The sequence below is a fragment of the Symphalangus syndactylus genome, chromosome 2 (assembly GCF_028878055.3).
Source record: "Symphalangus syndactylus isolate Jambi chromosome 2, NHGRI_mSymSyn1-v2.1_pri, whole genome shotgun sequence".
NCBI lineage: Eukaryota > Metazoa > Chordata > Mammalia > Primates > Hylobatidae > Symphalangus > Symphalangus syndactylus.
The window spans coordinates 88367451-88393604 of NC_072424.2; the positions used below are offsets into that span (position 1 = coordinate 88367451).

General features: G+C 42.9%; 1 long non-coding RNA gene across 1 annotated transcript; it reads right to left on the reverse strand.

The window, feature by feature from the left end:
• Positions 1–2555: 2555 nt before the first annotated feature.
• LOC134735586 (uncharacterized) lies at positions 2556–25950 on the reverse strand. Its single transcript, XR_010118813.1, has 4 exons — positions 25762–25950; positions 25480–25533; positions 15588–15728; positions 2556–2645 (listed from the first exon to the last, which is right to left on the reverse strand). It is a non-coding gene; the product is annotated as an uncharacterized lncRNA (long non-coding RNA).
• Positions 25951–26154: the final 204 nt, after the last annotated feature.

Here is a 26154-nt window from a genome sequence, read left to right on the forward strand (position 1 = left end):
AACATCCAACAAGAATGTTGTGATCTTAGCATCCTCACTTGTTTCCACATCACTTCAAGCTACTGTCCCTTTTTTCTATTCCCTTTTTTTTTTTTTTTTGAGACAGAATCTCGCTCTGTCGCCCAGGCTGGAGTGCAGTGGCACTATCTCAGCTCACTGCAACCTCCGCCTCCCAGGTTCAAGTGATTCTCCTGCCTCAGCCTCCCAAGTTGCTGGGACTACAGGCACGCACCACCACGCATGGCTAATTTTTGTATTTTTAGTAGAGAAAGGGTTTCACCATATTGGTCAGGCTGGTCTTGAGCTCCTGACTTCGTGATCCGCCCACCTCGGCCTCCCAAAGTGCTGGGATTACAGGCGTGAGCCACAGCACCCGGCCTCCTGTTCCCTTTTTTTTTTTTTTTTGAGACAGAGTCTCGCTCTGTCGCCCAGGCTGGAGTGCAGTGGCGCGATCTCTGCTCACTGCAAGCTCCGCCTCCCGGGTTCACGCCATTCTCCTGCCTCAGCCTCTCTGAGTAGCTGGGACTACAGGCGCCCGCCACCACGCCCGGCTAATTTTTTGTATTTTTAGTAGAGACGGGGTTTCACCGTGTTAGCCAGGATGGTCTTGATCTCCTGACCTCGTGATCCGCCCGCCTCGGCCTCCCAAAGTGCTGGGATTACAAGCGTGAGCCACCGCGCCCGGCCCTGTTCCCTTTTAAAGCAAAACTCTCCAAAGAGTTGCAATTCTAATCACTGTCTCTAATTCTTCTTCTCCCATGTTCCCTTGAACCTACACAAGTCAGGCTTTTGTCCACATCGGTGAACTCCACTTTGCCAATTCCTGTAGTGCTTTGTACATCTTCTCTTATTTTACCTGTCAGCAGCATTTAAGAAATTAGATCACTTCCTTTCCCTGGAAACCAGGATTCTATGCTTCCTTGGTTTCCTCCTGTCTCACTGGCTGCTTTTTCTCAATACCTGTTTCTGGATCTTTTCCTTCTTTCTTAGTTTCTTGACATCTCACTGGGAAGTCTGATGGCCACTCAACCTTAATATGTCCAAAACAGGTTTTGTGACATTGATCCTGTCCCCAAAGCTGCTCGTCTCCCAGTGTCCCATATCTTGGTAATTGGTAACTATTTTCTTGGTTGTTTAGGCCCCAAACTTTGGAATCTTCATTGGTGTCTCTTTTCTGCTCACACTCTACACCTAAGGGTCAAGAAATCATGTTACCTTACCTCCAAAATGTGCCCCATTCCAACCACTTGTCACCACCATCCTTGCCACCACTCTCTAGTACAAGCCACTTAGTCACTTATCTGGACTATTTGCAATGGCCTGCCACTGTCACTGCTTTTGTTCTTGATCCCTGATGCCATGTCTATTCTCAACACAATAGCCAGGGTGATCCTTTGACTGTATGAGAACTGCTGTCTTAGAGAAATTTTCATAAGAGGACATGTACTAGAAACTATCGTTTGCAATAGAGAAAAGTTGGAAACAACCTGTCAATGGATTAATACATTGTGGTATATTCCTAGAGTGGAATACTATGCAATAGGGGAAAATAAGGTAGAGGTATCTCCCATAATGAGATCCACATGGGCTATATGGGAAGACCACGAAATATTGCCATATGAGAAAAACAATTTAGGAAAGTGCTTAAATAAATATGGTGCCTCTGTATAGTGAAATACCAGGCAATCATTAACAATGAGTTGGTAGAACAATATGTACTAAGTGGAAAGATGTTCAAGATATTAATATTTTGCCAAAAAAGTGAATAGAATAATCTTTTCTATCCAATAGAATGTCTTTTAATAAAAGTATACACATATATGCTTAAATATATACAGAATATCTCTGGAAGGACGTGCAAGAAACTGATAACTTGTTTTCTCCCGGGGAATAGAACACGAAGGTTGGGTGAAGAAAGGGACATTTATTTTTTACTTTACACCCTTGGGTGCTACAAAATTTTTACATGAGTACATGAATATATGTATGTGTGCACATGCACATATGTACACATACATATATATGGGTTTATTCTGTTGCTTTAAGGTTTGTGTTTCTTTGTGTTTTACATATAAAACCTCATCTGTGATATGGTTTGGTTCTGTGTCCCTGCCCAAAACTCATCTTGAACTGTAATCCCCACATGTCAGAGAAGGGGCCTGGTGGGAGGTGATTAAATCATGGGGCACACTCCCTCCTTACTGTTCTCATGCTAGTGAGTGAGTTCTCATGAGATCTGGTTGTTCAAAAGTGTGTGGCATCTCCCCCTTTGCTCTCTGTCTCCTGCTCTGCCATTGTAAATATGTGCACACTTCCCTTGACCTTCTGCCATGATTGTAAGTTTCCTGAGGCCTTCTAGTCAGGCTTCCTGTTAAGCCTGTGGAACTATGAGTCAGTTAAACCTATTTTCTTTATAAGTTACCCAATCTCAAGTAGTTCTTTATAGCAGTGTGAGAACAGACTAATACAATCTGGAATTTTTATTGGTAGAAAGAGTAAGATTGCAAGGAGCAGTGGCTCGCACCTGTAATTCCAGCACTTTGGGAGACTGAGGCAGGAGGATCACTTGAGCCCAGGAGGTCAAGGCTGCAGTGAACTATGATTGTGCCACTCCACTCCAGCCTGGGTAACAGAGTGAGATCCGACTGAAAAAAACAAACAAACAAACAAACAAACAACAAACAAACAAAAAACAACGAAAAAAGAAAAGAAAAAGGTAAGGATACATAGATACATTCTTCCAAATAACTGCCAATTGTCCCAAGACTGTGGAGTGACACTAAACCATTTTTTCTGCATTGATTCAAATGCTGCCTTTATCATATACTACACTGCTATTGCAACTATTTTAATTATGAACCTCATCATCAGGTTTTTAAAACTCAAGTAAATTATCAGTTTAAAAAATTTTCCCTTGGGTTTAAACTACAAGGTTATAAAAAAAAATTGACCCCAAACAAAGGTACATATGTATATATACATCATCAATTATGTATTAATTTATTTTAATAAAAAATATGTCTCAAACTATAAAGACATTCAAGCATAAATATTGGCCTTTTCCTTTAAAAAAAAAAAAGTGAAGGAGATCCTGTATTTCTTTTATAGCCATATTATTAACCTTGAGAAACTGTGCTCATTGCCTGACTACGTGCTTTCAGTCCACTCCGTGGGGGTGTAATTGTGTGTTTTACAAGCACTCACCTGGATTTATATAGTCATTCTTCAGGAAAGCGCCTCAGAATCAGCATGTGGTTAAGACTGTTCATCTCCCATTTAAATGCTGCTATGTAACATTCCCCAGCTGGGAGGTTTAGTACTTGGTACTCACAAGAGCTACATCTAAATATTGGAAAGGACCTGGAAATGTTCAGATTTTACTGAGATCTGAGCACTTTTCTTCTTCCCAATATATTCAAAGGGCAAAGTATTACTCTATTTCTTCTGCCTCCCCAAATAGGATAGTTCTGTGTTCTGTGATGAGATTGCACTACAGAGAAACAATTTGTACATTCCATATGATTGATCTATAACTATAATGGTAACAGGAAGAAAATAGCAGCAATAACGGGTAAGCAAATAATTGCAAACTTCTGTTTCCAGGATTATTGCAAGCTCAACTCCCTGAACATCCCTTCCACTATAAAACAACTAAAACTTCTAGATGAAATTATCTAAATGTGTAACATTTAAATTTAGATGAGTAACAAAACACTGAATTGGAAGTGTTGAGTGAAACACAAAGACATGATAAATATTGGACACAAAGGAAATTTTGAGACAGACCAAGATGAAGACATTCAATGCAAGTGGCCAAGAATATAGGCCACATAGAAGGCACAAAACAGTCTCGTGGCTCTCCCCTTGGAACTCCACTGGGAGTGGGCTTACAGGAAGAGTTCCTGGTGAGAGCTGCTGCTACCTTGTGAGGGGTGATGACACTTTCTCACCATAAGTCTGAAGAGGAGCTTCAAGGAAACCTCTCAGAGAGCTTGACACATGTCCCCTGAAATTGTGAGCCACGGGACAGGTTATCCAGGGTTGAGGAAACTAAAGCAAAGAGGCTATGGCTGTTGGCCTGGGACAACAGGGCAGAAAAGGGGGATGCTCTGGTGTGGCGATGAACTTGCATTCTAATATTTTATGAAAATGTAAAGCATCTAGAATAGCCAAATATCTTTGGTGAAAAAAGAACAGATGAAGTTGGAAGACTTATTCTATCTGATTTCAGGAATTATTAAAAAGCTACAATAAGTAAAACAGTGTGCATTGGCATAAAGGCAGATACATAGATTAGCTGAGCAGAGAGCCTAGAAACAGGAGGCCAGACACAGTGGCTCATGCCTGTAATCCCAGCACTTTGGAAGCCCAAGGTGGGTGGACTGCTTGAGTCCAGGAGTTGGAGACCAGCCTGGCCAACATGGTGAAATCACATCTCTACTAAAAATACACCCTTTGGGAGGCTGAGGTGGACGGATCACGAGGTCAGGAGATCGAGACCACGGTGAAACCCCGTCTCTACTAAAAATACAAAAAAAATTAGCCAGGCGTTGTGGCGGGCGCCTGTAGTCCTAATTACTCGGAGAGGCTGAGGCAGGAGAATGGCGTGAACCCGGGAGGCGGAGCTTGCAGTGAGCCGAGATCCTGCCACTGCACTCCAGCCTGAGTGACAGAGCAAGACTCTGTTTCAAAAAAAAAAAAAAAAAAGCAAAAATGAACTTGAAATAGATCAAAGACCTAAATGCAAGATTTAAAATTATAAAACTTTAAAAGATAAATGTACTAGTTATCTATCGTTGAGTAACAATGTTACTGCTCAACTGGAGGCACTTACTGGCAGAATTGGGTTTCTCATGGTTTTGGGACTAAGGACTTCAATATACTGCCTTCAGCTCCTAGACACCACCCACACAGTTCTTTGCCATGTGTTCCCCAGCGTAATCACTTGGTTCCTCAAAGCCAGAGAGAAAGAGACCCCAGCAAGATGGGTGCTAATATCTTATGTAACATAATCATGTAGTCACACATAATCACATACATCCCAACAGCTTTGCCGTATTTTATGGCTTAGAAGCAAGCCACAAGTCCGGCTCACACTCAAATCCAAAAGCAATAGGAGAGTAACTGCAGAAAGTATAGAACTCTACTGCTCTGAAGGGGAGAAATGTACATGACTATACAGATCTTTTGTGTATTTGTTTAAAAAATAGTTCTACATGGCCGGGCGCGGTGGCTCATGCCTGTAATCCCAGCACTTTGGGAGGCCGAGGCGAGTGGATCACGAGGTCAGGAGATCGAGACCATCCTGGCTAACACTGTGAAACTCCGTCTCTACTTAAAAATACAAAAAATTAGCCGGGCGTGGTGGCGGGCGCCTGTAGTCCCAGCTACTCGGGAGGCTGAGGCAGGAGAATGGCGTGAATCCGACAGGCGGAGCTTGCAGTGAGCCGAGATCACGCCGCTGCCCTCCAGCCTGGGCAACAGAGCGAGACTCCGTCTCAAAAAAAAAAAAAAAAGGAAAAAAAGTTCTACATGGATATTCCTTGTATGCTGCCTTGTATGGCAGTTTCTTTTCCGTGTATGTTTTTATTTCCCTATTTAGGCCATAAGTTCCTGAAGGATGGGAGTATATTACTTACACTTTGTCAATTCCAGGGGACCCAGCAACAGAGTCTCACCTGTATTCAGTACTCAGGAAATATTTGTCTAGAGAGTCATCTTGGCAGAATGGAAAGTGCATAGGCTTATAGAAACATGGGAAGTTAAATCAAATCCCAGCTCTTCCATTTACTAGTTAAGTAAACTACAGCATTAGTTAGTATCTGTGATCTTCAGTTTCCTTATATTACCTCATAGTTCTGAGATTGAGATACTGTGTATCAACTGTTTCACTAAATAATAGTACTTACTGTTATTTATAGATTAGGTTAACTAGTAATAAAATATCTTAAATGAGCAAGTGTAACATTAGACAGACAATTGAAGCAGAATTCTGTGATGGGTATTTCTTAGCATGTGTTGAAACATCAGGAATCCTTTTGACAGCTGCTCCCCTGGCTAAGAACGGCCCCTTCCAGGTGTGCACCCTCTAGAGTGCCCCAGAAACAACTCTTTGCCAACTACCTTCTGCAAACCATCTTTTCACTTGAACTAACTTCCCCCAAACAAACCTGATTAATTACTGAATAAAATACACCAGGGCGTGTCCTCGGATCACAACAATATTTCTGCCACAAGAGGGCACAATGTGACTGTGTATACTGTAGTTTCTTAACAATTACAATCCTAAAAGTTCATATTCATTACAGGATACACTGTGTTCCAGTAATTGTTTTTATTTGAATATTGTTTTTTATATACTTGAATTAATTTTATTTCTTAAGGGAAGAATAATGGAGAGCAGGAAATTTCCACAATTTCCTTGTGGAAAATTGTTCTCAGGCTATAACTGGTTAAGTACAAACATAACATCATTATTTTCTGTTTAAAATACTGTGCTTCATCTGCTTTCTGGGAGTCATTTCCTGTAGGGCCTTAAGAGGCTTTCTACCTCTAAATTACTCTACATTCCTAGTTCTTGTTATGTTTCCTGCAGGCCATCAAGTTCATGGATTTTATTATAGCCTTGCAAATTAGTAGAAAAAATTTACTAGCCCATAAATATTTTATCAGCTTCATCTTGCTCCTGGGGGCAGATTGGTAATGAAATCGCTGGAAGCACTATTATTCATAACTTACTCAGCTATAAAACTAATGATTGTTACACAACCAGTTTCTAGCTTTTTTTTTCCCTCCTTGGGAAGAGTGTGCATGTCTAGTGGATGTGGGCATGAATGTGGCCAAATAAGCCTGTTGCCCAACATCACATGCAAACCATGGCATGGATGGCAAGAGTGGTCCGTACATAGTCTGGTTTCATTGACAAATGGAAGTCAGTCTCTGCTATGACCTGAATATTTGTGTCCCCCTCAAATTCATATATTGAAATCCTAATCCTCAAAATGATGGTATTAGGAGGCAGAGCCTTTGGGAGGTTGTTAGGTCATAAAGAGCCCTAATGAATGGGATTAGTGTCCCCATAAAACAGGCCCCAAGAGACCCCTCACCCCTTCTGCCTTGTGAGGTTACAGTGAGAATCTGGCCATCTATGAGGATCGGGGCCCTAACCACACACCGAACCAGCTGGCACCTTGATCTTGGGGGTACCAGCCTCCAGAACTGTGAGAAATAAATTTCTGTTGTTTATAAGCCCCCTAGTCTATGGTGTTTTGTTATGACACCCTAAACTAAGATACCTTCCTTTGAGAAGTTCTGCTGGCAACAATACTCATCACCTGTTTGAGAGAATTACTGGCCAGAACGAGCCTGTTTCCTCCTCCTCCTCCTCTTTATCCTCCAGCCACTTATTTCCCCAGACACCTAGTGGGAGACTGGGCAGAATCTTGTTACACGGTTTTACAAACATTTCTATCTCTGGGCTGGAGACGGATGTTTCTGTGCTCAGGAAGCTGGTGTGCTTCTGGTATGGTACAGTTGTCCGAGTCATTGTCCATCTGTCTCTCTTTGCAAAGTCACACGTTTCCTTGTGGTTGCCATATCCATTTCAACTTAGACTTTATGTTGCATGCCAGCTTTCACCTGGCTAAGGGGAAGTGCCCTTCCCCTTGTACTTTGGGGGTGCCTGCCTTTTTCTGGAAGAATAGCTGCGGGTCAGCATCCTTCTTCACGCATTATGTCTATGCCCCCCTCCAACTGGTCCACAACTAGAATAGGATGGCAAATGAACTATACAGTTATTAATAGTGAAAGCAAATGTGCCACACAAAAGAAGCAGCCCCCTGTAGGCAAGAGGGTGGGTGAGGACAACCATGCAGAAGAGGCAGCTCTTCCCTCCACTGTCAGCTCCCCTCCCCTCTTAGTTTAAGCTCTGAGGAAGTGTGTGGGACCCTGATCTTCTCCATTATTGAGCCCTGTCCCATAAACAAAGGGAGTCGGTAAGGATCAGTGGAGAGAGGGCAGCAGCAGGATGGGGCAGCTGAAACCAGGATTCCCAGTGGATGAATGTGCCTGAGGATGCTGACAACTTGAACTTCAAGACAGATTTCAGGACATGTTTTCCTCATGGCTGTACTGAGAGAGGTTAATAGATGTCCTGTGAAAACAGAGTTCCACAAAATGTCTTTGTCACAGGACTTCTTGGAGCCTTTAATATGCCAAAACTCTTATCTCCCGAAGGGAGCTATTATTTTAACCACAAAACTTGTTTTTGAAGTAGTGTCATACAAACCTACTGTTTTGAGTTACGTCTATGGGAACTATTTTTCTAATTATCTAATTTGGACCAATTATTCTAAAAGCAACAATCACAATGTGTTGTTCCCTTATTAAATACGAGCAAAAAGTGTTTAGTTATGTGTGATGCAGAATAAGACGGAGGAGTACTTTGGGGAGGGTTGTTGGGGGATTGGAGGTGGCATTGTCACTACAGATTTGCAAATGCCTAGACTCTCTGTGAAGGGTACAAAGCTTCCCTGTTATCCAGGTACATATTTATTTCAACATGTAACCACCCATTGAATTCTTCTTGCCCACTGCCCAAATAAAGCTGACTTACCAAGGCAGGGGAATTGCAATAGAGGAAGACTTTAATACACATAGAGCCAGCTACATAGGAGACCAAAGTTTTATTATTACTGAAATCAGCCTCCCAGAAAATCTGGAGGCTACGGTTTCTCAAGGAGAGTTTGGCGGTCAGGGGGCTAGGGAACAGGTGCTGCTGATTGGTTGGGGATGCGCTCACTGGGGTGTGGAAAATGGTCCTCTTGCTCTGAGTCCACTTCTGGGTGGGGCCACAGGACTGGGTGAGTCATGAGTCTCGAGTCCAGGTGGAGTCATCCGGTCATCAGAAATGCAAAAGTCTGGAAAAACATCTCAAAAGGTCTACAATAGTGAGGTTATTTATAGGAGTAATTGGGGAAGTTACAAATCTTGTGACCTCTGGAACAATGGCTGATAATCCTTTGTGCCTACATCTTAGCAGAATTCAAGTCCCTCTCATAATCCTAAACTTGTGGCCTTTTATTAGTTTTATAAAGGCAGTTTCATTCTGGGAAGAGTTATTATCATTTAAACTATAAACTAAAATTCTCCCAAAGTTAGCTTGGCCCATGCCCAGGAATGACCAGGGCAGTTTGGAAGTTAAAGGCAAGACGAAGTTGGTCAGGTCAGATCTCTTTCACTGTCATAATTTTCTCACCATTATAAGTTTTGCAAAAGCAGTTTCTAACAAGCTTGCAGTGCTTCCCTGGCGTCACCTTGTAAGAATTTCCAAGTTCGTCAGATGTGGTGGCTCAGGCCTGTAATCCCAGCACTTTTGGAGGCTGAGGTGGGAGGATTGCTTGAACCCAGGAGTTTGAGACAAGCTTGGGCAACATGGCAAAACCCCATCTCTACTAAAAATACAAAAATTACCTGGGTGTGGTGGTGCATTCCTGTCACCTGAGCTACTTGGGAAGCTGATGTGAGAGGGTCACCTGAGCCTGGGGAGCTAGAGGCTGCAGTGAGCTATAAGCTGTGATTGTGCCACTGCACTCTAGCCTGGATGGCAGAGTGAGTACTTGTCTAAAAAAACAAAAAAAAATTCCCCAGTCCTAGAAACTGGTTTAGAGGTGGCCCAGCCCACGGTGTGATGGATGCGTAAATGAAGGGGCTCATGTCCGTTAGGCAGAATTTGAATGTCTAAGATCTCAGGGAGATATACCCAGCCCCTGTGTCTTCTTAGTGAGGTATAAGAAGCTGCCTTTTCCAGAAATCACAGGTTAGACTATTCCCCCATATGTAAATAATACAAGTTGATGATCTGAAAGAACAGAAATTGATTAAAAGGAGGCAGATTGTAGGCAAATAAAATCCCAGGAAAAGCTGGTATAACATGTAACTTGATGGTGTTACTATTGTCTTATATAGTAGGAATTGCTATGGTAACACACAGCACAAGAGTGCTGAAAAACATTTTGGCTGGTTCCTTTTGCAGGCTAGGGAGTGTTTTCACTCATGTGCAATATGTCCCTGAGCCCTGCTGATCTTGCTTGCTTGGGACCATGAGGATAATGAGAAATGGCAGTGTCCTCAGAGCACGTTCAAGGATGAGGGGATTGGAAAGCATTATCTTCTGAATTCCTAATAGAGCAAAGCAAACCAACGATGTTCAGGGCTCGAGAATAGAGAGCAATAACTACGTCTATATCTAATTCTGCCCATGTCATCTAGCCACAAACCATCAACACTTTGCACCTATAGAAGCTTCCTCTAGAGTGTCTTCTGTGAATACCTGTGTCGAGTTGGCCCAGAAGGATTCTGGCCTGGGACCAAATTCGGCCATCTATTCTGAGAGACCAAAGTCTGAATTCAAAACCAAAAACCAGAAACTGAAGAAAGGAAGAAAAAAAACAACAATCCTTAATCTCCTGAGAAACCTAGGGAAAGGGAGGAGGTGCATACAAATACCCATGGCCACACGGAGAGAGGGCTTAAATGGCCTGAGAAAAAATGTGCCATTGTAAGTGGAGAAGAAAACAGCCATTGTCTAACACTTAAATAAAAAATACTGTATAAACAGCTAACAGCTGTTTTTCAGCCTTTGCTTTTTAGAGCAAAAGCCAATAAAAGAGAAGACATGTGCTTTCAAATGTGGTTTTTGTTCAGAGCCCAGATTTTCTACAACTAATTTACAACCCAGAAGTAGACCCTGTTTCAGATAATGTTGTTTTGAAGAATAGAGAAAACTACAAAGTTCAGTAGAATGCCACAGGACCACATGGAGGTTGAGCCAGACAGACTTTGCTGTACCAAGGAAAGACTTTGCTGACTTGATGGACAAGTCAGCAGTGATTTTAGTGTTAAAAAACAGAAACCAGAACTCTCAAACCCCACCTCAGTAAGTGGACAATGAAAGGAAAAAACAGCAACTTTGCATGCAAGAGTAGGAAACAAGGTGCGTCTCAGAGAGATGCTGTTGCTTGATTGATTTCAGCACCCCTAGCTACAATGATCATCAAAGGAGTAAACAATACAGTCCATACATTGTCCACATGTAAAAGCCACCTGATAAGACTATGAGGACTCTAATGGGCATCCATATTGTAAATAAGGAAATTATAGGGGACTCTCCAAAGGGATATTTGTATACAAAATTACTAGCTAAATTCTGCAATTATGAAGCCAGAAGGATAACAGTGAGGCAAGGCCCTTGTTATAAACAGAGACACAGAGATGATCCCATACTTATTCCCTCCCAGCGCCTCTGTTCATGCTGTTTCCTCCACCCTGAGTACCAGCTTCAGTCCCTTAAAGGAAATCCTACACTTACTCAGGGTATCAGTTCTTCACCAATCTCTACCTTTGTATTACATATGAGGACATTTAGATGATACAGCTGTAGATATAGACATAGATAGACAGATGTAGACAGAGAAAGAGAGATAGAGAGAGCTTTGAAATGTGCTCTAGTTCTTTCCTATGTCTATGTCTTATTGTTCCTAAAATTTTGAAGTGTGGGCTACACCTACTCGTGCCTGTCTAATTCTCACCATTGTGTTCCTATGCCTTGAACATTATGAACACACGCCATCCATTCTCACTATTCTGACAAAACTGATCCTCTGAAGGCCTCCTGCTATAATTCTACTACATTCTGGCTACAACATGTTTTTTAATGCACTGCTGGACTTGCAGCAATGGCAAACAAACTCTCCAAACAAAGAAACAATGGCAGTGAGCCGAAATCCAGGAAAGAGCTAAAAGGTAAGTGTGGGACAAAATCTGACACTAAGCCCCAAGTCCATTGCAAGGTGCAAAAGTCAACTTCAAGTCTCCCACTGTAAACCATGACCCTTGAAGGAGGCTCAACCAGTCCTCTGGGCCATGGAAGAAGCAAGTGACAACCTCTTCTGGAGTACATAACTTCAATTTAGGCCCCCAAGACTTCCAATGATCAAGCACAATGTGTTCAGGATCAAAGACCACCACCAAACAGCAAGAGAATAAGCCAGCATATGAAAGAGAAAGCAAAAATAACAAACAATAAATTTACACTCCCAAGACTTTGGTATTAGAATTATTAAATGCAAAATAGTGCATTTTAAATGCAAAATCATGCATAGCAAGCGTTGTATAGGAAATATTAAAAGAAATCCAAGATGAGATCATAAATGTGCGAAAGTAACCCAGATACTATGAAATATGACCAGGCAGATTTGAAAAAGAGCCAAGTAAAATATTTATAAATGAAAAATCTCATTGTTGATGTTAAAAACTCAATGACCAAATTAAACAGTATATAAGAAACAACTGAAAAGAGAATTATTTAACTGATATATCTGAAGAAATTACCTGGAATATAACACAAAGAGACAGGAAGATAGAACATAAAAGAGGGGTTAAGACATAGAGGATAGAATAAGATTTAATATAATAGGAGTGGCAGAAAAGACTAGAGAAAATAGATGAAAAACCAATATTAAAAAAGATAATAAATGAGAATTTCCAGAACGGATAAGAGATGAGTTCCCAGATATAGAAAGTTAAACCACCCTTGCAAAAATTACAACAGTGAGAAAATTATGACAGTGAAAGAGATCTGACCTAACTGACTCCATCCTGCATTTAACCTCCAACCTGCCCCTCTTCCTTCCTGGGCATAGGCTGAACTAACTTTGGGAGGAATTTAGTTTATAGTTTGAAACAAAGCTGATAACAGCCCCTCCCTGAAACAAACCCCCTCCTTGTGTGGGGACCAAACTGCCTTTGTAAAACTAACAAATTAACCACAAGATTAGAAATTATGGCTTAGGAGTTATACAGCCAGAGGGCACCAGATCCCTAACCTTCCTAATTGCTTTTGTGAATAACACCTAAGATTGGTGTTTGGGATATTTTTCAGACTCTGCACTCTGATGGATCCAGCGGCGCCACCCAGACCAGTAAACTGGCTCCTCTGGTCTTGTGGCCACCATCCAGGAGCTGACTCAGAGCAAGAGGACAGCCTGGACTCCCTGTGATTTCATCCTCAACCCAACCACTCAGCACTCCCCATTCCCTAGACCCCTGCCTGCAAGACTGTGTTTCAGGGAGGCTAATGTGAGTAATAATAAGACTTCAGTCTTCCATTTAGCCTGCTCTATGTGTGTTAAACTCTTCCATTCAGCCAACTCTGCATGAATTAAACTCTTTCTCCGTTGCAATTCTCCTGTCTTGATAAATTGGCTCTATCTGGGCAGCAGGCACAAAGAACTTACTGGGCAGTTACACATGCACACCATATACCACGCAGGATAAAGTTTTTAAAATCTACACCCAGTCTGCAAAAGATAGTAATAAAATTGCAGAATGCTAAACTCAAAAAGATCTTAAAGCAGAAAAATGATAGATCATCTACAAAAATTATTAGCAACATACCTTTATACAGCAACAGAAACTAGACAATCGTGGAACAATATCTTCAAAGTGATAAGAGAAAATAACTGAGAATTGCATGTGCAGCAAAACTACTTAAAAAAAAAAATAGGGGAACTGATGGCCAGGCACGGTGGTGCACGCCTATAATCCCAGCACTTTGGGAGTCTGAGGCAGGTGGATCATTTGAGGTAAGGAGTTCGATACCAGCCTGGCCAACATGGTGAAACCCCATCTCTAACAAAAATATACAAATTCGCCAGGTGTGGTGGGCACCTGTAATCCCAGCTACTCAGAAGGCTGAGGCAGGAGAATCGCTTGAACCTGGGAGGTGGAGGTTGCAGTGAGCCAAGATCACACCATTGCACTCCAGCCTAGGCGACAGAGGGAGTCTCTGTCTCAAAAATAATAATAATAATAATAAATAGGGGAAAAGGTATACAAACTTATTTAATGTGTACACATGGGAACCTTCGGAATGAAGACCCAACTTCTCAGTGTGGTACAGCAGCTTACATGCCATCTTGAGGTTACAGAAAGAATGGGGGCTTGAATCTGGGTAGAATGGGTTATGGGAATGGGGAGGAGAATAACTATATTGAGGGGCAATAAATGATCACCAGGGAAAATGGTTGGATCGGGGAGCAGAAATTAACTTGTAAGTAGTTCTTGGAATTTAAATGATCCTTGGAGACAGTCATTATCTCAAAAAGGTTCTGTTCGGGTGTGGTTACATTCTTGGTCTTCTTTCTTGTAATGGATACTGAGATAACGGAGGAGAACAACAGCAATTGTTCTCCTTGGTGGGTCAGTCCTATCTTTATGTAGATGGGAAAAGCCTCTTCCAGTGCTTGTTGATCTCTAAGGTTATTGAATTCAACATACTCACTATACCAGGGAGCCATATTTTGGGGTGAAATATTTCAGTCATCACTTTGAAACTTAAAAAAATTCACATATTAAAAGCCAAGCAGATAGCTTTGGAGAAATTTGTTTTAGAGCTTGTTAGAGATAGACAAAGAAATGGAAAGACAAATTGGAAAACAGAAAAGAGCAAATTTAAATATATCATCCTCATATCTTCTTTAGTCAGTCTCTTAGTCCTGAGAATAGATCAGTTCAGTTAAACAGCTGTGTCTCATTCTAGGAGGTGGCATTGCAGACGGGGTGGGCCACTACATATGATGCGGGCAAACAGATCTTTAATAGGAGGCATTTCTACGGAAACAGAAGCAAAGCAAAGGTGAATGTCCTGGAGCAGTCGATAGACTAGTTTTTCTAGAGTCTCTCAAGCATCTTCAGGTTGCAGTGGCAACCTGACAGATTTTTCTGGATTGTGGCTCGAATCAGGTGTTCAAGTGAACTTTCTGAGAAATCCATACATCAGCAGGCAGGCACAAAAGTTGTGTGTGTATATATATATAGATATTAACTACATATGTTGCTATTGTTTCTCCCAAAGTTTAAGTTGCTAGCTTCAGTTTATAGAGCTTTAAGAAAAGCATAGTTTTAATTTCTAGTGATTCCAAGTCAGAAAAATGGAAGAAAATTTTGAAAACAGTTGTTTGGAGACTCAGCAAAATTTCTTTTAAGAATGAGTGTGAAATAAAGAATTTCCAGGTAAGCATTATGTATGAACAAGAAAATGAACAATACAGGGGGTGCTATGCTTAAGCTTCTTTCTGGGCTTCATACCAGGAACACTTTTATGTGAAAAAGAAAAAGATTTAAGTATGAGGTTAACATTTACTCCACTGAGTGACAAAGAAGGTTTTCTCATGTTCTCTGACTCTCTGGGAATTCAGGAAACAATTGAGTTATTGGTAGTTTAAAATGTCAGAGAGCAGTAATCACTTGCACAATGTGCTTCCCACTCTCAATTACTTCAGGCATTGTCTGATTTTGAGGCTATTCTTGAGAACTAAAATGTTTTTCTAGTGTATATTGTGTGGTTTCCACGTGCTCAGTATGACTAATGCATTAGTCACAGGTTACACTATGAAAGACTCAAGAAAAGACAGTCTTGATCTCTAGAATGACCTCGCTTCCCAACTCTAAATTCCTCCTCTCCAACCAATGATTCCCCTCTGCCTCCACCTCTGAGACTGGTTCTTTTCCTGGCAGGAGATACTTACTGAGCAGGTATTTGCCGATTCTCGAAGCCTTTAGTTCAGTAAGAAATCTCCACCGTCCTTCTTATGCAGACATTCTCTCTGGATTCCTCACCCCTTTTCCGGTAATCTCTTGCCTATCGGTGGGAAAATATGTGAGCACAGCTGTTAGACAACCGAGAAAGGAAGAAACAAGAGAAAAAATTAGGTGGGGTTGATGCAACTTGAACAAAAATATTTTGATCTGTGCTTTTTGTAATATGGAAAAGCATGAACCAACCCACATATCCCACAATCAGGAACTAGCTTAGCAAATTTGAGCATGTGAAGAAAATGGAATATTATATTGCCATGCCTGATGACAAATGCAAGGACTATGTGACCAGTGGCTACTTGGGGACTATAGGGCTATCAAACTGCTTACGTAAACTAAGGTCAACTCATAGAGTGCAGACTCAATTATGCATGCAGTTTACAAATATGGAAAAATCAGACAGATAGCCAAGAACTGAAAGAGAATATAGAATCTTCTAACTTAGTAAATTAATAGTGAAAGTGTTTTCATATTGTTTTTGTTGCTTCCATGATTATTGCAGGTTTTTTCATGTAAAGGGAGCTACATTTTTATTTTAAATGGTGGACTGAAAAAATATGGTGAATGTACTAAACTCTGAACAGGAGACAAATCAGTAATTTCTACAAGAAAATTAACTATAACAAATTAGTAACAGGAGATTGAAGTGATGAAAGATTGGCTAGTAACCGGTAAAGAGAGCTCTAAAGAATATAGGAATAGCAGATACAGACAGCAGCTATCTCCCCTAGGACTGAGATGGAGCATTCAAGGAAGAGCTGAGATCCAGGACTCATGGAAGAGGGTCTGGCCAGGGCTTTCAGGATGGGGGAAAAGTTCATGAGGGGCCTCACTGCTGAAGCTCTCCAGAAACCTGTCTCTAGAGTGCTTAGCAAGGCACCCACTGCAAAGCTGCCCAAGTGGGTGCCAGGGAAGCCATCCAAGGGGTGGTACCCCATTTTGTGCACCCTACTGCAAAGCTTCCTGAGGGGGCTCTGGCAGAAGTCATTCACAGGGAGGTGCCCAGGGAAGCTGTCCGCAGGAAGGCATCTCAGGCTGCTGGCCACCTGGGGCTGCAGAGAAAGCTGTGCAGGCTGCAAGAGCCTGAGAAAGCAAGCCCCCTGGAACTAGGAAGAACAGCCATTTTCTCTCACAGTGTCCCTCCAGGACTTCCTACTGACAAAGCCTAACCCTCATCATTCTCACAGAGCGAGTAATGAAGGGCGAATTTGGAGCTGAGAGGCAGCTAACTGATAATTGTCACAGTGAATTAAGCTGCTAGTGGAGCTTGGGCCATACATATGTTCATTCCAGGCTCAGAGCCCTGGATTTTCCTATCAGAAAGCCAAGCTCATGCAGAAAGCCTGAGCTAGTGACAGACAGCCCAGCAAGCTGGTTCTTAACTTTCCTGTGTGCAATATCTTACGAAAGCTCACTGGCTTTCCATATGAGTCATTACTATCATGTGCCAGGCCCTAAAACGTAGATATTTTACATATAATATATATAAGATTATATATATTCTTTTTTAAAAATATCAACTGTTATTTTAGATACAGGGGGTACACGTGCCAGTTTGTTACATGGGCACATTGCACCTAGTTTGTGAGCATAGTGCCTAATAGGTAGTTTTTCAACCCACGTCCTGCTTCTTCCCTCCTCCCTCTAATAGTCCACAGTGTCTGTTGTCCGCATGTTTATGACCATGTGTGCTCAATGTTTAGCTCCCACTTATAAGTGAGGACATGGGTATTTGGTTTTCTGTTCCAGCATCAATTCATTTAGGATTATGGCCTCCAGCTCCATCCACATTGCTGCAAAGGATGTGTTTCATTCTTTTTTATGGCAGTATAGTATTCCATGGTGTATATGCACCACACTTTCTTTATCCAGTCCACTGCTGATGGGTACCTATGTTGTTTCCATGTCTTTGCTACTGTGAAGAGTGCTGTGATGAACATACAGGTGCATGTGTCTTTTTGGTATAACGATCTATTTTCCTTTGGGTAGATACTCAATAATGGGATCGCTGGGTCAAATGGTAGCTCTGTTTTAAGTTCTTTGAGAAATCTCCAAACTGCTTTCCACAGTGGCTGAACTAGTTTACATTCTCATCAACACTGTATAAGCACTCTCTTTTCTCCACAGCCTCACCAGCATCTGTTGTTTTTTACTGTTTCATAGAATCCATTCCGACTGGTGTGAGATGGTATTTCATTGTGGTTTTGATTTGCATTTCTCTGATGATCAGTGCTGATGAACTTTTTTCATATATTTGTTGGCTGCTTGTATGTCTTCTTTTGAGAAGTATCTGTTCATGTCCTTTGCCCATTTTTAATGGAGTTATTTGGTTTTTGCTTGTTGATTTAAGTTCTTTATAGATTCTGGATATTAGACCTTTGCCAGATGCATAGTTTGAGAACATTTTGCGACTCGTTCTGTAGGCTGTTTACTGTGTTGACGGTTTCTTTTGCTATGCAGAAGCTCTTTCATTTCGTTAGGTCCCACTTGCCAATTTTTGTTTTTTGTTGCAATTGCTTTTAAGGGCTTAGCCAAAAATTATTTGCCAAGGTCAATGTTGAGAAGGGTATTTCCTAGGTTTTCTTCTAGGATTTTTATAACTTGAGGTCTTATATTTAAATCTTTAATCCATCTTGAGATAATTTTTGTATATGGTGAAAGGTAAGGGTCTAGTTTTATTCTTCTGCATATGGCTAGCCAGCTATCCCAGCATCATTTATTGAATAGAAAGTCCTTTTTTTTTGGTCAGCCTTGTTGAGCGGATGGCTGTAGGCATACAGCTTTGTTTCTGAGCTTTCTATTCTGTTCCATTGGTCTATGTGTCTGTTTTTATACTGGTATCATGCTGTTTTGGTTACTGTAGCTTTATAGTATAGTTTGAACTCAGGTAGAGTGATGCCTCTGGCTTTGTTCTTTTTACTTAGGATTGCTTTGGCTATTTGGTTCCATATGAATTTTAGAATAGTTTTTTTCTAACTCTGTGAAGAATAACATGGTAGTTTGATAGGAATAGCTTTGAATCTATAAATTGCTTTGGGCAGTAGGGGTATTTTAATGATACTGATTCTTCCAACCCATTCGCATGGAATGTTTTCCCATTTATTGGTGTCATCTCTGAGTTCTTTCAGCAGTGTTTTGTAGTTCTCCTTGTAGAGATCTTTCACCTCCTTGGTTAGCTGTATTCCTGGGTATTTCATTTTGTTCATGGCTATTGTAAATAGGACTGTGTTTTTTATTTGACACTCAGTCTAGATATTTTTAGTGTATAGAAATACTACTGATTTTTGTACGTTAATTTTGTATCCTGAAATCATACTAAAATCATTCATTGATCAGTTCTAGTAGCCTCTTGGCAGAGTCTTTAGGGTTTTCTAAGTACAGAATCATATAGTCAGTGAAGAGAGATAGTTTGACTTGCTTTCCTATTTGGATGACTTTTATTTCTTTCTCTTGCCTTATTGCACGGGCTAGGTCTTTCTATATATATATTCTTATCTTCCCCAAGGCAGACTGAACCAAATGGGTCTTTCCATTCTTGTGATTTCAAACATGTTATACAACAATACAAATATGCTTTCAGATATTAATATACTATGTTAAGGAAAATAATGAATAAAGAACACTGTAAAAATATTTAGTGGCTGCATAAATGCACATGTCATGGTTTTAAAGTTTCTGTTCCATACTCTTTGACAATGGAGTGATCAAGCACGTGGGCCCTCAGATACTTACTGTGTGACCTTGGGCAAACCATGTACCCTTCTCTTCCTCAATTTCCTCATCTGTAAAGTGGGTATAATAATAACATTTACTTCACAGGATTGTTGGGAGGCTTAAATGAAGTAATATATGTAAAGCTCTTAGGACAGGGCCTAGAGAGAGTAAGCACTCCACATGTTAGGTATTTGTATTAATATTTGAGAATGTCAATACCCAGACCCATGTGTGCCCAGACCCCTCTCGAGTCCCCTACAATCTCTGCCGGTCTCCTTCCTTAGAATGTTCACCTTCCTCACAAACTGTGTGCCTTCTAAACACTGTGTGCCTCCTAAGGGGCACCTGGGCATGGTGCCACCACCAAGCCATGCTGATAGCCCATCACTGGCCATGCAGGACACAGGCCCACTCTTCTATCATCAATGCTGAACAGAAAGGCTGAAAGCCAAAACAAGTAAACTGGCCTCCACACAACCGATCCAAACAGCCTGGGGCCTGGCAGTGCCAGGGGAAGAGCTTGAAAGGAAAAACAACCAAAAACAACACACAGGCTTGTCTTTGTCATGGCTGACCCAGCTCGCAGCCAGGCACGGAAACAGAGTGGCTTTTTAAGAAAATGCCTTTCTTTCCACGCAGTAATTGAATCCAGTTGTGGCTTGAGGTTGTACATTAGTGGGGTTTTAAAAAGTTTTGTCTCTTAGACACTTCTGCTCCAACTGAGCAATCTTATATTTCTGTTAAATTCCTGTGAAACAGCGTGCTAAAGCATCCATCATATCATATAATCCTTTGGGATCTGACTCTCACACTCACCCAGCAGATAAGCCAGGAATCCTTTAGGCTCTTTAAAAGCTAAACCTCTTGAGTGGAGTCCAGGACAACCCCTCTAGATACAGAATTCTGCTTTGCAGTAAATAGCATTTGGGGCAGTTCTAGGGCCGCTGAATTTTCAGAAGGCTTCAGGTTGACTTTAGCACCATTCCTCTTCAAGAAGGCTCTCTCTCCTTGTCCAATCAACACTCTTCTGGCTACCCCCTAAGGGGGAAGAGTTCAGCGGTGGCTAGGACAGGATGTTTCAGAGTCAGATTGGGTTGCATCTTGTCCCGTGGCTATCACTGCTGGCTGACAGCACACTTCACTGCTAATGAAATGAAACAGTCCCTGTTTTAGCAACTGCCACCCACATCAGGACAGCAAGTCTTACACCACCAGTGGGGTCCTGCCCTGGAGCCCTCAGGGGCACAGATTCAAAGGCCTTCGCCAGAAGCTCTTCACTAAAGCAGGCTTTTTACAAAGTTTTAATGACTTTGGTCATCCCGCAATGATAAAATGATCCACGTGGGCAGTAGAGTGGGATATGGGTTGAATTAAGAAGAGTGAAGTTTCTTTTGTAGACATGAGTATGCACTCTGTGCAGCGGACTCTGGTTGTGTGGAAGCTACAAAGAGTGTGCAGTCTCTCCTGTCCTTGGCACCTTATGTGCCTCTGTCCTCCAGCTTCTCCCTGGTTTCAAAACGCTTTCACTCAGGGTGCTGGGCGGACAGGAAATGGCACATATAGACACTTGGGAGAGTTTAGGAAAGACACTATTTGCGAAGGTGTGAGCAGGGTGTGGGGTTGGGGGCTGGGCGAGGGCTCCACCCCTGGCCTGAGGGTGAAGGGAACAGTCACTAGATCCAGAGACAGCAGAGTGGGAACTAACAGGAATCATGACACAGCCGACAGGGCGACCCCACAGCAAGGGGCAGGGAAATCCAGCCCCTGCAGCTTCAACCTCTGCTCTCCTGGGGGTTCCCCAGCCACAGACCACCAGAAGCCAGAGGGCAATGGGGCCTGTGGATGGTGCCATACGAGTCAGCCCCTGCCCTGCTCGTGCCAGCTCTCTCCTGGCACTGCCAGGCCCCAAGCTGTCTGGTTTGGTTATAGGGGAACCAGTTTGCTTGTTTTGGCTTTGGGTCATTTTGCCCAGGGCATGAGCGGAGCAGAGGCTGGATATGGAAGAGCCAGTGGGAGGCATGCAGCATACACACCACACCTGGAGACCTCTAGAACTCAGGGACTAGGTCTTACTCATCTTTATATTCTAGAGCCTGGTGCATAATGGCACATGATGTATTTTTTTCAGAACAAACGTTAGAAAGAAAGAATGAATGAAAGCATACATACATACATGGAAATGTAGCAGCACCAGGTGGAAGGTGGGGAAGCTCCAGAGGCGATACTATTGCACAGGAAGGAAACCGTCATGGGAGAGAGAACTCTGTGGCCTGGAGCAAGTGGAAGAGGCTTTATGGAGGAAGGAGGAAAGCTCATTCTTAAAGGAGTGTGTGGTAGGTCAGCAGAGAGGGCATTCCAGGTGGAGGATGTAGGAGCATGGAGGCAGAAGTGGGCGCCATTGTGTCCAGGAAAGTGTGGTCAGAGTGGGAGATTGATGCAGAGACCGGGAGCTGTTAGGGGGAGCAGAATACAGAAGGGTCTGGGTGGTGGCCAAAGAGTCCAGGATGTCCCCTGAATATGGTGGGCAAGCACTGGGACCCAGGCAATGGAGCAGCTGAGGGCAGGCCAGGAGGTACAAAGACCAGAGGTTCCAGATAAGGACTCTTGGACAAGCCAGCTTGAGAAAGAAGGGCAGAGGTGCATGAAGTGAGAAAGAAGCAAAGGACTCAGTGCCTCGCTGGCCTGGGGAAGATGGAAGAGAAGGGCAGGCACTAGGACCAGTAAGGTTGGGTCTGGGTGGCTGGGAAGTGACAGTGTTGGCAGCGCAGAACCCTGCTGCAATCTCTCCCAGGGCCACCCCGCCCAGCAGTCACCCCTAGGGCTGCCAGACAACAGCACACAAGAGGACTGGAGTGGCTCCTGGAGGTCCTTACACCTTGAAAGTCTATGTCAGCTCTCCCTAGACCAAGATCCCTCACCTCCTTTGGTCCTCAAAAATAGAACCTCAGGTCTGGCTTGGAGGAGGATCTCGGCCAGAGCAGCACCTATCTCACCCAGGCAGAGTCAGGGAGAAGACAGGGATCACCATTCCTCAGGCGCCTGGCCCTGAGGTCCCCTGTGCAGTCCAGTCTCCCTGGTTGCTGAGAGCTGACACCTCATGACCCTTAGAAGGGTTGGGACAATCCCCATCAGCAGCTCAAATGCACAGTAGTTATCAGAGGGAGGCCTCCCTGGCACCCTGCCCTTTGCCACGTGCTGCCCCGCTCGGTCACAGGCCCCCCCGTCACCTGGTCTGTGTGCCAGGGCAGGAGTGGGACTCCAGGGAGGAGCTCCCCTTGCAAGCTCTGGGCCCCGCTGGCACCAATGTCCCAGCTTAAAAAATGGAAGTGAAAGAGAAAGATATCAGTACTAAAATATTTGTTGACTTTCTATCCTCTGGGGTAAAAGTGTGAGAAAAAAATTTAAAAAGAAATAAAATATCTGTTGATTTTCTAAAACCCACTGGGAATGAGACAGGAAAAAAATGAAGACAGGAAAAAAATGAAGACAAAGTTGTCTCTTTGAGAGAAATACTGTCCTGTGAATTTAAGCCCCAAGTGAAATAAACTCATAATAACTGATTGTGTTGGCCCCGGGTGGGGCATGGAAAATGAGAAGCCTGAGACACAGCCCCACTGCTCAGGACCTCAGACTGTGGCCAAGCTCCCCGCCCCTATTAGATTCCTAGGGCTGCTTTAACAAATCACCACAATAAATATGGTGGCTGCAGACCACAGAAATACACTCTCGCACGGTTCTGAGAGGGCAGAGGTCTGAAATCAAGGCGTCAGCTGTGCCACGCTCCCTCACCAAAGGCTCTAGGGGAGAATCCTTCCTGTACCTTCCAGCTTTTGGTGATACCCAGAGTTCCTTGGCTTGTGGCTGCATCGCTGCCAACTTTGCCTTTATCTTCACACGGGCTCCTCCTATTCTCTCTGTCTTCTCCTCTTCTGCCCTTTATAACGACACTTGTCATTGGATTCAGGACCCACCTGGATAATCCAGATGATCTCATCTCAAGATCCTTATGAATTACCTCTGCAAAGATCCTCTTTTTAAATAAGGTCACATCCACAGTTCCAGGAGCTAGGACGTGGACGTATCTTTTTGGGGGCCATCGCTTACCCACCACCTGGCCCCCATCTTCATTCTCACCTTCACCATGTTGTTTCTAGGTTGAGTTGTTTCCAGGTCAAGTTGAGTGTGAGACTCCACAATGAAGGTGGGAACAAAGATGAGGGGCAGGTGGTGGGTAAGCGATAGCCCCCAGAAAGATAAACAAGTTGCCTTATCGAAACAAACGAAAAGCAAGTTCTTTCTTTCCTGCTACCCGTTAAGCTGAGTCACTCATGCTTTCCCTCCTTCACTTAGTTATCACATTTCTCCAAAGTGTGGTTTGTATCAATACTGCTGTTTTTGACCTACCACTTACTTTTCAAAGCAATTTATTATAATGTTTTAAGCATACAGAAACATGTAGAGAACAATATGATTTTTTAAATGTTAATGTTTTTCTCTCATTTACTCTTTTGTAGCAAAATGTAACATAGAATTTTCTATTTTAATCATTTTGAAATGTATGGTTCCATTAATGATTCCCACTCACTTTTAAATGTTTTGTAATTGAGAGAACTCTTACTGGACAGGGATGAGGGTAAAAGCCAAAGTCTGCCAATGTCCATCCTCAACCTTCTCAGCCCTTTACTAAATCAGATACTACTAACCACACCACTCTTTTTTTTTTTTTTCCTGAGACAAGGTCTCATTATGTCACCCAAGCTGGAGTGCAGTGGTGTGATGGCTGACTGCAGCCTCGACCTCCTGGGCTCAAGCAAACCTCTTGCCTCAGTCCCCTGAGTAGCTGGGACTACAGGTGCACACCACTGCCCCAGCTACTAACTTTTTTTTTTTTTTTTTTTAATGTAGAAATGTGGTCTCAGTATCTTGCTCAGGCTGGTCTTGAACTCCTGGCCTCAAGTGACCCTCCTGTGCCTTGGCCTCCCAAAGTGTTGAGATTACAGCCACCGCACCTGGCCCACCCTTTTCTTAAAACTCCTCCCTCAGCTTCCCAGATCTCTGTTCTTTCCTTTCCCTACTATTTCTCTAGCCCCCTTCCTCTACTATTTCTCTAGCCCCCTTCCTCCTCATCTTCCTGGACTTGTCTGAGTTCCACTGAAGGCTGGACTTGTCTCTGAACCCACACTCATATTTCCAACTGTCTTCTGCGCATCCCTACAAAGATGTCCTATTGAAACCTCAAACTCAGTATGTTCAAAAGTGGACCCATGATCCTTTCTTTCAACACTTGTGCTTCCTCCACGTTCGCCCCAATCTGTACACAGCACCACCACCCATGCAGTCACCCAGGGCAGCACCATCTTTTCCTTCGTTATCCATTCTGACCCATAACTTCCATCTCTACGGTAGCTTCTCCCTCCTGATGCCTTTTCCATTCTGATCCTTGATGCTAATGCCTGCCTTCCAGTGTCAGCCTGGGACTCTATCGTAGACATCTCACAGGCTTGCCTACATCCACCCTCTGTTTCTGTTCTATTTCCTATATAGTTAATAAATTTTTCTCCCTAAAACAGTTCTGGCCAGGCACAGTGGCTCACGCCTATAATCCCAGCACTTTGGGAGGCCGAGGTGGGTGGATTACTTGAGCCCAGGAGCTCGAGACCAGCCTGGGTAACATGGAGAAACCTCCTTTTCTAAAAAAAAAAAAAAAAAAAAAAAATACAAAAATACAAAAATAAGCCAGCCTTGGTGGCTTGCACCTGTGACCTCAGCTACTTGGGAGGCTGGGGTGGGAGGATGGATGGCTTAAGCCCAGGAGGCAGAGATCGCAGTAAGCTAAGATCGTACCACCGCACTCCAGCCTGGGCAACTGAGAGAGACTCTCTCAAACAAACAAACAGACAGACAAACAGAAAACACAATTCTGATACATCTGGTCAAAAACCTTCATTAACTCCCACTACTTTGAGAATAAAGCCTGAACTCCATGGCTGAACCCTCGACGCTCCCTGAGGTGGCCCTGTCCCTCCACCCCCATGCCACATTTCCTTTGCTCCAGTCAAACAGACATGCTGCCTTTTCTCTGCACACATCCCACGCTTCCCTCCTTACCTGTCTCCATGCAGAGTGTGAGTTTCATATTATTCTAAAAGATCTCTTTTCTTTCTGTTAAAATAAGCATAACAAAATAAGAGATACTGACTGAACAGAAGACTGTCAAATTCCACAAACTGGAATCATCCACCTCTTATTTCCTGTACCAAATAAAAAACGCATCCCAGATTCTTCTTATATGACAGGGTTACAAACAGAGCTTTGTATGCTCATGGAATTCACCAGCTAAGAGTGGAACCAACACCTTTTGAAGACTCAAACATTTTCTTGTTGACTCACCTGTGGAGGAACGCATCAACCTTCCTGCTTCCAATTTCTTTGACAGAAAAGAGGCTCTGGTAGCAAACACTATCACTTCAAACTGAAATCTTGTGAATGAGATTTCCAGGATGTCCAATAGTGCTAAAGATGTGATGCAAAAATTAAATGGAAACCTCAGCCTGCAGAAATGATGGGAGGCACAAAGAGGATAGACTCTCAGGTGTTTCACTGCATGTTTATTTCTTGTACATTTCAGTTCCCAAGCCCTAGGCTTTACCAGGAGATGGCATCAGAATGCTTTTAAGCAGCCCCCACACCTCACCAGTTCAGCCACACCAAAAGGAATGAATTCTTTGGAAATCTAGGTGTGGCATCCTTTCATCCATTTGGAAAGACCTAAGTAGTATATCT